The sequence below is a fragment of the Melospiza melodia genome, chromosome 26 (assembly GCF_035770615.1).
Source record: "Melospiza melodia melodia isolate bMelMel2 chromosome 26, bMelMel2.pri, whole genome shotgun sequence".
NCBI lineage: Eukaryota > Metazoa > Chordata > Aves > Passeriformes > Passerellidae > Melospiza > Melospiza melodia.
Genome location: NC_086219.1, coordinates 6115815 through 6126971, shown reverse-complemented (window position 1 = coordinate 6126971; position 11157 = coordinate 6115815).

The window sequence follows — 11157 nt, the reverse complement described above, 5'->3', positions numbered from 1 at the left end:
GCCACTCTAATGCCATGGTTATGCTGATCCCATGGCCACACTGAGCCCACAGCCACACTGATCCCACAGCCACACTGATCCCACAGCCATGCTGATCCTGTGGCCACACTGAATCCCTGACCACCTTGATCCCGTGGCCACACTGATGCTGTGGCCATGCTGATCCCATGGCCACCCTTATCCCACAGCCCCCCTGATCCCGTTGCCACCCTTATCCTATGGCCACACTGATCTCTGATCCCTCAGCCCCATTGATGCCATGGCCACACTGATCCCATGGCCACACTGAATCCCTGGCTACGCTGATCCCGTGGCCACAGCCCAGAGAAGCAGCAGGAGGATCCAGCGTGGCTCTTCCTGCAGGACTCCCCCCACTCCCACGCTGCCCACCGGGGATGCTTGGACCTCTCGTGGCCTGCCCAGGCTGCCAGGAAGGGGGTCCCTGATGTCCCCAGGCCGCCAGGAAAGGGGTCCCTGATGTCCCCAGTCAGGAAGGGGGTCCTTGATGTCCCCAGGCTGCCAGGAAAGGGGGTCCCTGATGTCCCCAGGCCACCAGGAAGAGGGTCCCTGATGTCCCCAGGCCACCAGGAAGGGGGTCCCTGATGTCCCCAGGCCACCAGGAAGGGGGTCCCTGATGTCCCCAGGCCACCAGGAAAGGGGTCCCTGATGTCCCCAGGCTGCCAGGAAAGGGGGTCCCTGATGTCCCTAGGCCACCAGGAAGGGTGTCCCTGATGTCCCCAGGCCACCAGGAAAGGGGTCCCTGATGTCCCCAGGCCACCAGGAAGGGGGTCCCTGATGTCCCCAGGCTGCCAGGAAAGGGGGTCCCTGATGTCCCTAGGCCACCAGGAAGGGTGTCCCTGATGTCCCCAGGCCACCAGGAAAGGGGTCCCTGATGTCCCCAGGCTGCCAGGAAAGGAGTCCCTGATGTCCCCAGGCTGCCAGGAAGGGGGTGCCTGATGTCCCCAGGGCGCCAGGAAGGGGGTCCTTGATGTCCCCAGCCAGGAAGGGGCTCCCTGATGTCCCCAGCCAGGAAAGGGGTCCCTGATGTCCCCAGGCCACCAGGAAAGGGGTCCCTGATGTCCCCAGCCAGGAAGGGGGTCCCTGATGTCCCCAGGCCGCCAGGAAGGGGGTCCCTGATGTCCCCAGCCAGGAAGGGGGTCCCTGATGTCCCCAGCCAGGAAAGGGGTCCCTGATGTCCCCAGGCCACCAGGAAGGGGGTCCCTGATGTCCCCAGGCTGCCAGGAAGGGGGTCCCTGATGTCCCCAGGCTGCCAGGAAGGGGGTCCCTGATGTCCCCAGCCAGGAAGGGGGTCCCTGATGTCCCCAGCCAGGAAGGGGGTCCCTGATGTCCCCAGCACTCCCAGCTGTGTCACTGTGAAGCCCCAGTCCCCTCTAGATGTGTAGGGAGTTTACAGTCCCCGTTCCCAGCTTGCCGAGGCTGCTGCTCCATCCCCAGCGCCTGGGCCCCTTCTCCGCTCGGGATGCTCGGGCAGAGCCCCTCTGCTTGGGGATGGGACCTCTGTAGCATTACAGACCCCACAAATTCTCTATTTTTTAACTCTTTCCCCGCCGGGAAGGCGACGGCGCCGCTCGCGGGTTCCGGACGGGGCTGTCACGGGTCTTGTCCAATAAATTAACACTTATTTTCATGGCTGCTCGTCCGTGCTGCCCACTGGGGATGGGTTTGGGGTGGCATGGGTGAGTATCCCTTGGATGGATACTCCGAGGAGCAGGAGGAGGTTTCGGGGTCACCTCATTCCCAGGCAGGCTGGGAAACACTCGGCTCGATGCTCGAAAGCAGGGCCTGGAGCCAGGGGATGACACCACTGGGATTCCTGCGGACCAAACTGGCCTGGACAACCTCTCTCCAGCTGGAATTTCCTAGAAAATAACAATAACCGCTGGAAAAGCCCAGGTGTCCTGGCTGAGACTCCAAAACCTCTCTCCTTCCACCGAGGAAAAGCCGAGGGAGGCACAAACGCCGCATCCCACAGGGATGGAGCAGCTCCCCGAGGGTTTGTGCTGCTCCAGCCCCTCCTGGGCTTTTCCAGGGCTGCTTCCTGCAGGAATTCTCTTCCATGGAAAATCTGAACCCCCCTCCGAGCTCCGGCGGCGCCTCCCTGCCCTGGGGAGCCGGGATTAGGTCAGGAAATGAGGCACAAGCAGAGGTAAGAGGTTTCCTGATTTCCTGAGGGCCCGGCCAAGGCTGCGGTTGTTAACGCCGCTTTCCCGAGCCTGGAAAAACCTTCCCAGCTCCGAGCCCTCGGGAGTTCTGCCCGTTCCTGGCAGCAGCCAAGGCAGAGGCACCCGGAGCCGCTTCCCGTTGGAATTTCCGAGCGCTCCGGGGTGTTTGGCTTGGATGGAATGGGAGGGTGTTCCCGGCCTGGGGGTGGGAAAGTTAATTTAATTATGGACAGGCGGCTCCTGCCCACCCCGATGGAGCTGGGATGGGGACTGGGCTGCACTTGGGGGCTGGCAGAAGCTCGGTGGGAGCAGCTGAGGTGGTTTTGGGGTCCTTTGGGTGGTTTTAGGGATCATTTGTGTGGTTTTATCCCTCCTTTAGCCTGGAAACTGAGGTGTTTTGGGGTCCTGAGGGTGGTTTTACTCATCCTTCATCTAAGTGTTTTGGGGTCCTTTGGGTGCCCATCCTTCACTTTGTAGGATGAGGTGGTTTTGGGGTCCTGAGGGTGGTTTTACCCATCCTTCATCCTGGAAACTGAGGTGGTTTTGGGGAATCCTTTGTGTGGTTTTAGGGATCCATTGTGTGGTTTTCCCATTTCCTCAGCCTGGCAGCTGGAGTGATTTTGGGGTCCTTTGGGTGGTTTTACCCATCCCTCAGCCTGGAAATTGAGGTGTTTTGGGGTCCTTTGGGTGGTTTTAGAGATCCTTTGGGTGGTTTTGGGGTCCTTTGGGTGGTTTTACTCATTCTTCATCGAAGTGTTTTGGAGTCCTTTGGGTGGTTTTGCCCATCCCTCAGCCAGGAAATTGAGGTGTTTTGGAGTCCTTTGCATGGTTTTACCCATTCTTCAGCCTGGAAATTGAGGTGTTTTGGGGTTCTTTGGGTGGTTTTAGGGATCCTTTGTGTGGTTTTGGGGTCCTTTGGGTGATTTTACCCATTCCTCAGCCTGGCAGCTGAGGTGGTTTTTGGATCCTTTGGGTAGTTTTATCCATCATTCAGCCTGGAAATTGAGGTGTTTTGGGGTCCTTTGGGTGGTTTTAGAGATCCTTTGGGTGGTTTTGGGGTCCTTTGGGTGGTTTTACTCATTCTTCATCGAAGTGTTTTGGAGTCCTTTGGGTGGTTTTGCCCATCCCTCAGCCTGGAAATTGAGGTGTTTTGGGATCCTTTGGGTGGTTTTACCTGTTCTTTAGCCTGGAAATTGTGGTGGTTTTGGGCTCCTTTGGGTGGTTTTAGGGATCCTTTGTGTGGTTTTGGGGTCCTTTGGGTGGTTTTACCCATTCCTCAGCCTGGAAACTGAGGTATTTTGGGGTCCTTTGTGTGGTTTTACTCATTCTTCATCGAAGTGTTTTGGAGTCCTTTGGGTGGTTTTGCCCATCCCTCAGCCAGGAAATTGATGTGTTTTGGAGTCCTTTGCATGGTTTTACCCATTCTTCAGCCTGGAAATTGAGGTGGTTTTGGGGTCCTTTGTGTGGTTTTGGGGATCCTTTGTGTGGTTTAGGTGTCCTTTGGGTGATTTTACCCATTCCTCAGGCTGGCAACTGGGGTGTTTTGGGGATCCTTTGAGTAGTTTTATCCATCCTTCAGCCTGGAAATTGAGGTGTTTTGGGGTCCTTTGGGTGGTTTTAGAGATCCTTTGGGTGGTTTTGGGGATCCTTTGGGTGGTTTTGGGGTCCTTTGCGTGGTTTTACTCATTCATCATCGAAGTGTTTTGGAGTCCTTTGCATGGTTTTACCCATTCTTCAGCCTGGAAATTGAGGTGGTTTTGGGGTCCTTTGCGTGGTTTTAGGGGTCCTTTGTGTAGTTTTGGAAGTCCTTTGGGTGATTTTACCCATCCTTCAGCCTGGCAAATAAGGTGAATTTGGGGTCCTTTGGGTGGTTTTACCCATTGCTCAGCCTGGAAGCTGAGGTAGTTTTGGGGTCCTTTGGGTGGTTTTAGGGATCTTTTGGGTGTTTTTGGGGTCCTTTCAGTGGTTTTACCCATTCTTTATCCTGGCAGCTGGAGTGGTTTGGGGGATCCTTTGGGTGGTTTTACCCATCTTTTAGCCTGGAAATTGAGATGGTTTTGGGGTCCTTTGGGTGGTTTTAGAGATCCTTTGTGTGGTTTTGGGGATCCTTTGGGTGGTTTTGGGGTCCTTTGTGTGGTTTTACCCATTCCTCAACCTGGAAACTGAGGTGGTTTTCGGGATCCTTTGGGTGTTTTTACCCATCCTTTATCCTGGCAGCTGGAGTGGTTTTGGGGTCCTTTGGGTGGGTTTTACCCATCCTTCAGCCTAGAAATTGAGGTGGTTTTGGGGTCCTTTGGGTATCCATCCTTCATCCTGGCAGCTGAGGTGGTTTTTGGATCCTTTGGGTGGTTTTGCCCCATCATTCAGCCTGGAAATTGTGGTGGTTTTGGGGTCCTTTGGGTGGTTTTAGGGATCCTTTGTGTGGTTTTGGGCCCTTTGGGTGGTTTTAGGGATCTTTTGGGTGTTTTTGGGGTCCTTTCGGTGGTTTTACCCATTCTTTATCCTGGCAGCTGGAGTGGTTTGGGGTCCTTTGGGTGATTTTACCCGTCCTTTAGCCTGGAAACTGAGGTTTTGGGGCCCTGAGGGTGGTTTTACCCCTCCTTCATCGAGATGTTTTGGGGTCCTTTGTGTAGTTTTACCCATCCTTCATCCTGGAAATTGAGGTGGTTTTGGGATCCTTTGGGTGGTTTTAGGGATCCTTTGGGTGGTTTGGGGGTCCTTTGTGTGCTTTTGGGGTCCTTTAGGTGGGTTTTACCCATCCTTCATCCTGGAAAACCAGAGGAGAGGAGATGGAAGCACCTTCCAGCCCCATCTACCTCTCATCCTGCTCTGAAAATCCCTTTTTTCCTGCATTTTGCACCTCTCCGAGCCTGTCCCAGTGCTCAGCCCTCGGCACAACCCAGCGTGGGCTGCTGGGAATCCAATCCCACGGGAGAAAATCTCCTCTGCTCACCCCATTCCCATCTCCAGACACCTCCTCTCTCCACCCCAGTGCCCTCCCTTTGCTCCTTTCCTGAATTTTTCACCCCAAACCCGCAGGATTCACCCCCAGCTCTGGCTCTGTGTCCCTGCCGAGCTCAGGGGGTTTGGGATCATCCCAATCCCTGCAGAGCGGGATTTGGGTGATCTGGGTCCTTTTCCAGCCCCATCCCTGGTGAGGAAAGCGGGATTTGGGTGATTTGGGACCTTTTCTTGACCTGTCCCAGATGGGGAGAGTGGGATTTGGGTTATCTGGGACCTTTTCCCGACCTGTCTGGTGGGGAAAGTGGGATTTGGGTGATTTGGGACCTTTTCCATCCCCGTCCCGAGTGGGGAAAGCGGGATTTGGGTGATTTGGGATCTTTTCCCGACCCCTCTGGTGGGGAAAGTGGGATTTGGATGATTTGGGACCTTTTCCAGCCCCGTCCTGGATGGGGAGAGTGGGATTTGGGTGATCTGAGACCTTTTCCAGCCCCATTCCGGCTGTGGAAAGCGGGATTTGGGTGATTTGGGATCTTTTCCAGCCCCGTCTAGTGAGGAAAGGGAGATTTGGGTGATTCGGGATCTTTTCCAGCCCCATCCCGGGTAAGGAAAGCGGGATTTGGGTGATTTGGGATCTTTTCCAGCCCCGTCTGGTGAGGAAAGGGAGATTTGGATGATCTGGGACCTTTTCCCGCCCCGGGTGAGGAAAGCGGGATTTGGGTGATTTGGGATCTTTTCTAGCCCCGTCTGGTGTGGAAAGCGGGATTTGGGTGATTTGGGATCTTTTCCAGCCCCGTCTAGTGAGGAAAGGGAGATTTGGGTGATCTGGGTCCTTTTCCCGCCCCGTCCCGGGACAAATCCCCCTCGGGGCCGCAGCATCCTCGCTGCTGGTGGGGAATCGGGATCCTCCCCTGCATCCCGTGATCCCAGCATCCCAATTTTGGGGGTGCAGTGATTTTTTTTTTTTTTTTTTTTTCCCCAAGAGCTGACGAGGTGGCAGAAAAAAATCCCAGAGCTGCTCCTTCCATCCCTCCCTCCCTCCCTCCCTGCAACCCCGCAAACCCCGGATCCTCCCCCTCCTCGCTTTTCCATGGATTTAAAGCTCATCCCGCCGGGAAAAAAAAAAAAACCAAAAACAACAATACACCCCATCCCCAGCGCCCCTGGCAGCGGGGCGTTCTCACGGGTGGTTTTTGGGGTTGTTTTGGGGATTTTCCCGGCTTTCCCCCTCCCAGGCAGCGCGGGAGGAGAAAGGGGCCGGCTCAGGTGCGGCTTTAGGACCCAGCGGATCCCCCGTGCTGGAGGTAGGAGGGTTTTTTTGGGTTTTTGGTTTTTTTTTTTTTTTTTTTTTTTTTTTGTTTTTTCTGTCTCTCATTTCAAGAGTTTTGGGGAAGCAGAGAGAGGAGAGCGAGGCGAGGGCAGAGCCGGCACTCACTGGTAAGGACCAGGCGAGGGAAACCCCCCAAAAATTCCCAGGAATTCCGGGGACCCCCCCACAGCAGCAAACGGGGCTGAACCCCCATTTTGGGGACTTTGTGAAATCACCTTTAAAACTCCATCGGTTAAGAGCTTGGAAAAGTTGTTTTCAGCTTTTTAACCTCACAAAGCCAAACCCCCCTTGATTTTTTGGGGGGCTGAACGAGCGGCGGCCGGGTGGGGGGAAGGGGCCCTTCTGTGAGGCCTGACAATTACTGGAGATTTTTAACCACTTCCAAAAAGTCTAAAAATATCCTAAAGTCTGGAGGAAGCCGTGGGTTTGTTGGGTTTTTTGTTGTTTTTTGTTTTCTTTTCCATCCTGGAAAGAGATTGTAGAAAATGGATCTTTTATTCCAATTTATTTGGGGGGGGGACGGGTCCCCGAGGAAAAGGTGATGTGTGAAAACGGGGATGGGGGGCACCAAGTTCCTTACCTCTGGTCGGGGGCCAAAAAAATTGGAATCTTTTAATATTCCCTTTGTTCTCCCACTCTCTGGCAACGGGAGAGCTCAAAAAAAAAAAAAAAAAGAAAAAAGAAAGAAAGAAAGGAAAAAAAAAGGAAAAGAAAAGAAAGGAAAATGGGGGGGGAAAAAAGAAAAGCTGAGGGAGGGGGGAAATGCTGGGGGAAGGTGGGGTTTAGCAGAATGAAAGGGACTGTGGTGTTCTTTCTCCGGGGTTGATTGTTCCCAGATGTGCAGTTGCAAAAACATCTGGCGCGGTCGGAGCCGCCGGACCCCCGCACGGAGGGAGCGGAGCTGGGGAAGGGAAGGGGGAACAGCGGGGCCCTCCCGGCGGGGACGGGCGGGACGGGCCTGGGGGCGGCTTCAGCCCCTCCTCGGTGCCTTGGGGAACGGAGGATGTGTGGGCATGTCGTGGGGATGTCGTGGGCATGTCGTGGGGATGTCGGCGTCGCTCCGGGGTCTCCGTCGGGAGCAGCCGCTGGCGTCGCCGTCGGGGCAGACGTGACCCGACTGTCCCCATCCCGCGGCCAAACCCTGCGAGCTCCAGCCAAGATTGGGGGGAATTCAGGGAACTGGAGCTCAGGAGAAGCTGAGCAGGCTGGAAACGGGGCTGGCAGGGAGGGCACTGCGGAGTCGTGTGCTTGGGAGGGCGGGAGGATGGAGGGGACGGCTCCAGAGGGGGTGTCTGTCCCTCCATCCAGAGGTGGTGTCTGTCCCTCCATCCGTCTGTCCGTCCATGCATCCATCCATCCATGGATTCCATCCATCCATCCATCCGTCATCCATCCATCCATCCATCCATCCATCCATCCATCCATCCATCCATCCATCATCCATCCATCCATCCATCCATCCATCCATCCATCCATCCATCCCTCCATGGATTTCATCCATCCATCCATCCATCCATGGATTCTATCCATCCATGGATTCCATCCATCCATCCATCGTCCATCCATCCATCCATCCATCCATCCATCCATGGATTCCATCCATCCATGAATTCCATCCATCCATCCATCCCTCCATCCATCCATCCATCCATCCATCCATCCATCCATCCATCCATCCATCTAACATCCATCCATGGATTCCATCCATCCATCCATCCATCCATCCATGGATTCCATCCATCCATCCATCCATCCATCCATCCATCCATCCATCCATCCATCCATCCATCTAACATCCATCCATGGATTCCATCCATCCATCTAACATCCATCCATGGATTCCATCCATCCATCCATCCATCCATCCATGGATTCCATCCATCCATCCAACATCCATCCATCCCTCCATGGATCCATCCCTCCATCCATCCATCCATCCATCCATCCATCCATCCATCCATCCATCCATCCATCCATCCATCCATCCATCCTTCCATCCTTCCATCCTTCATCCATCAGGTGCTGTCCAGGACCCCAGCTCTGCCAGCCTGGCAAAGCCTCCAGAGGCGTCGCTGGTCCAGTTCATCCCAGTCCCTTTAATCCCAGGACATTCCAGGACAGCTCCTGGGCCATGGGTGGGGAGCAGACAGGGCCTGTCCCACCACAGCCAGGGCTGAGGGCGCTGATCCAGCCCAGTGGGACCGGCTCCGTGGATTCCCAAAGCTGGGAAGGGTCTGGAGTCAGCACCTCCTGCAGCTCCAGCCCTGGAATGGGGAGGAGGAGGAGGAGGAGGTTCCCATGGGATGAGCTGTGGGGAAGGGGCTGCAGGACGGGGTCCTGAGGGTGCCCTGATGGTGCTGGAGAGGACCTGGGGCCCAGAGGGTGCCACAGGCTGGGCTTGGTGCAGGACAAGGGCCCTGGAAGGCGCCTTCAGTCACCGAGATGGCTGGGAAACGGGACTTGGGGATGGAGCGGGATGGGATCCCTGGAGGATCCCACATTGGAGCAGGATGGGATCCCTGGAAGGTGCAGGAGGGGATCCCTGGAAGGTGCAGGGTGATCTCTGGAGGATCCCACATTGGAGCAGGATGGGATCTCTGGAAGGTGCAGGATGGAATCTCTGGAGGATCCCACATTGGAGCAGGATGGGATCCCTGGAAGGTGCAGGATGTGATCCCTGGAAGGTGCAGGATGGGATCCCTGGAGGATCCCAGTCTCTGGATCAGGTGTGGAATGGGATCCCTGGAAGATCCCATAGTCTGAATCTAGTGTGGGATGGGATCCCTGAAAAGTGCAGGATGGGATCTCTGGAGGATCCCGAATTCTGGTGCAGGATGTGATCCCTGGAAGATCCCACACTCTGAATCTAGTGTAGAATGGGATCCCTGAAAGGTTCAGGATGGGATCCCTGGAGGATCCCACATTGGAGCAGGATGGGGTCCTTGGAAGATGCAGAATGGGATCCCTGGAGGATCCCAATCTCTGGATTTGGTGTGGGATGGGATCCCTGGAAGGTTTAGGATGGGATTCCTGGATGATCTCACACTCTGGATCTGGTGCAGGATGTGGTCCCTGGAGGATCCCACACTTGGGCTGGTGTGGGATGGGATCCTTAGAGGGTCCCACACTCTGGAAGTGGTGCAGAATGGGATCCCTGGAAGGTTTGGGATGTGATTCCTGGAGGATCCCGCTCTGGAGCTGGTGCAGGATGGGATCCCTGGAGGATCCCACATTGGAGCAGGATGGGGTCCTTGGAAGGTGCAGGATGATCTCTGGAGGATCCCACATTGGAGCAGGATGGGATCCCTGGAAGGTGCAAGATGGGATCCCTGGAGGATCCCACATTGGAGCAGGATGGGATCCCTGAAAGGTTCAGGATGGAATCCCTGGAGGATCCCACATTAGAGCAGGATGGGATCCCTGGAAGGTGCAGGATGGGATCCCTGGAAGGTTCAGGAAGGGACCTCTGGAAGATCCCACATTGCAGCACGATGGGATCCCAGGAAGGTTCAGGATGGGATCTCTGGAAGATCCCACATTGGAGCAGGATGGGATCCCTGGAAGGTGCAGGATGGGATCCCTGGAAGATCCCACATTGGAGCAGGATGGGATCCCTGGAAGGTGCAGGATGGGATCTCTGGAAGATCCCACATTGGAGCAGGATGGGATCCCAGGAAGGTTCAGGATGGGATCCCTGGAAGGTTCAGGATGGGATCCCTGGAAGGTGCAGGGTGATCCCTGGAGGATCCCACCTTCCAGAGCCGCTCTGCCCGGTCCCACTGACCCTTCCCGGCTGTTGTGGGGCTGGAGCCCCATTCCCCCAGGATCTCTCCAGGAAGCTCTCCCAGCACGGGGGGTTGATGTTCCTGCACCGCAGGGATGAGGTTCAAAGGGCTCCTCTCCCCCGTGCCTCAGTTTCCCCCTCCAGCAGCAGAGCCGGGAGAGCCCGGGGAGGATCCCCCCACCCGAGCGCTGGGAATGCCGGTGGGATTCATCCTCAAACCCCTTCCCCCGGATTTCAGAGGAGTTTTGGGGGAGAATTTCTCTTTTTCCCTCGGTTTTTCCCCTGGAGCTGGCTGGGGATGGGGGAAGGGCTGCGGCATTCCTGGCAATCCCGGCCTTGGCCCCTCGTCCCGCCGGGAGCAGCAGGCTTGGAAAACGCCGGGAAGCTCCCGAGCTCCCTGAGCTCCCAAAGCCCACGGGATTCCTCTAAAATCCGGGATTTTCTCCTCAAATCCCCACATTCCTTTGGATTTAGGGGACGCCCTAAATGCAGCAACCCCCGAAACAAATCCTCACGCAAGGAATTGGAAACCTCGGGAAAGGAGCTCAAAATTTCCACTCAGGGGGGTCTGGGCCTCTCCTCCCACATCCTGAAGTGATGCTGGGAACGATCCCAACATCCTGGGAGTGATCCCAGGAGTGATCCCAACATCCCAGGAATGATCTCGGCATCCCGGGAGTGATCCTGGAAGCAATCCCAACATCTTGGGAATGATCCTGGCAGTGATCATTCCGACATCCTGGGAATTATCCCAGATCCTGGCAGCCATCCCGACTCCCCAGGAGGGATCCCGGCATCCCAGGAATGATCCCGGGGGTGATCCCACACCCCGCTGGGATTTCTCCTCCCTGCTCTGCCCGAGGGACATTCCGGGGTTTGGTTCTCGCAAATCTCCTGGG